The sequence below is a fragment of the Artibeus jamaicensis genome, unplaced genomic scaffold (assembly GCF_021234435.1).
Source record: "Artibeus jamaicensis isolate MK-2021 breed Jamaican fruit bat unplaced genomic scaffold, CSHL_Jam_final contig_793, whole genome shotgun sequence".
Taxonomy (NCBI): domain Eukaryota; kingdom Metazoa; phylum Chordata; class Mammalia; order Chiroptera; family Phyllostomidae; genus Artibeus; species Artibeus jamaicensis.
The window spans coordinates 11,558,616-11,560,927 of record NW_026521975.1 but is presented as its reverse complement, the minus strand read 5'-3'; positions in this window follow the sequence as shown (position 1 = coordinate 11,560,927).

Below are 2,312 nucleotides of genomic sequence, written 5' to 3'. Positions count from 1 at the left end.
TTCCATGTGGTCTATAACTATCCACTGGGTGCACAGGTTCTGGGGTTCCCTGGGTGGTGCAGGCCAAGGTCAGCCTTTTCCTGTGTTCTGTCTGGGGCCATTTGGTGTAAGCTATAAAGTGATCTGCAGATGGCTGCTGCTAGTGCCAGGCCTGTGGCCACTCAGTGAAAGGTATGGGGCCCAGGTTCAGCTGTTACTTATTTGAGTGCATTTAGGAAGGTCTGAAGCCTGCACCTAACCTAGCCCTTCATATAGCAGCTTGCATGGCCCATAAGTTGGATGGGGTGGACCTTAGGTAATCATCAGGGTGGAGCTTACTGTGTGAGCCAGGATGATGGAGATTCAGATATGGTGCTGCCTCACTGTGGTTCTGTGTGAGGGAGGGCTCAGAAAATGTAAAATGGACACTGTCTGCAGTTCTCTCTGGGAAGAAGCTGCCCCCACTTCCTGCCCTTATGCCAGTCTTTTCAGTTACTCCTCATATGGTACTGGTGCCTTTTAAGGTGCTGCCCCAGTGCTGGACTCAGTGGGAATGAGTCTGAATAAATCCATGTGCATTACAAGGCTCTTTAAGAGGAGAGGCTTGAGAATCCTGCAGTTTCTTCTGATGACCAACCCCCATTGGTTTTTATAGCCAGAAGTTATGGGGACTTATCTTCCTGGTACTGGAACCCTAGATTGGGTGTTCTGGTGTGGGACTGGGATTCTTCATTCCTGATATAGCCCTCCATTTTATAACCACTACACGTGGGTTTGAGACCAGGTGGTTCCATGTCTCCACATCTCTTCCCCTCCACCCCTCCTACCTGTCTAGATCAATGTGGTTTCTTTAATTCTCAGTTGCTGGACTTCCAGCCAGCTCAATTATCTGATGATACTGAATAATATTTGTTCTATGGTTTAGCTGTAATTTTGCTGTGGTCGTGTGGGGAGGGGATCCACATTTACCTATGCCTCTATCTTGACCAGAAGTCCTAAAAATAAATAAAATCTTTTTAAAAAACTTGTTAACCAGATGATTTTTAATGTCCTCTCTAATTGTAAATTCTCATTTCTAACAACTTCATTTGTGAATTAAATTTATAGCATATACAAAATGGTATGGTAGGTGCTAAGAAATATTACTCAAAGTAAAAAAGTAAAGCAGCACAATAAATATGAATATACAGATAATTGAGGCTGTAAAAAAATAAAAGTGGAACATATAACAAACAAATGGGATAGATGGAAACCTACTTAAGAAGAATAGTCAAGGAAAAACATCTATGAAGAGACACTTTTAAAAAGAAAGATGAGGAAGCTAAAAAAAAAAAAGCAATTTTTACTTATTCTGAGAAATGAGGCACCTGGGGGTCTAGAGCATGGTGAGCAAAAGACAAAGTGGTATGAATGAGAGTGAAGTCATAAGCAGAGAAATTGGCATTTTATTGTAAGTTCAATAGAAAAATCACTGAAAGTTTTAATCAGAGGAAAGTTGTGATCCAATCTGTATTTTAAAAATATGTCTCTAGTCTTTTCATCAAATGTTGCTGCGATAATTGGATATCCACATACAAAGGGATGAAATTGCATCCCTACCTCACATCATATACAAAATTTAATTCAAAATGGATCAAAGACATAAATATAAGAGGCAAAACTATAAGAAAAACATCAGAGTAAATTTTTATAACCTGGCGAAAGGCAAAGGATGCTTAGATATGACATCAAAGTGACCAAAAGTATGTGACAAAAGAAAAAAAGATTGGACTTTATGAAAATTAAAAATGTTTGTGCTCCAAACAATACCAATAAGAAAGTTTAAAGGAACAAAGAATGGGAGAAAAATATTTGCAAACCACATATCTCATAAGAGATTTATATGGAATATAAGGAATATATAAAAAGTTCTGTCAGCTCATTATTAAAAAGGTAATTAAACCTATTAAACAATGTCACCCAAATAAATTCAGTTTTAAAAATTAAGCCAATTCAAAAATGAGTAAAGAAGCTGAAAGGTTCAGGCCCGATCCCTAACCCCCAGACTGCTCATGACCAAGTCAGGTCAGTTTCCAACCCAATGGACTGCTCATGACTCAGTTATCCCAACCCACTTGATAACCTGAGGCTTAATTGAAACTCTCTCCCACCACACACAATAGACATTTGGCACCAGCCACAATGGCCCATGACCAGACTGACCCTCCTGTACCTGGGAACAGCCCAGCCATTTACCTAACCCACTGTCCAGGCTCACATCCTGGAACCCTGAAATACCCACCTGGAAGAACAAGAAACTAACCTTTCTCATATCCTCTCACAAATCCCATATT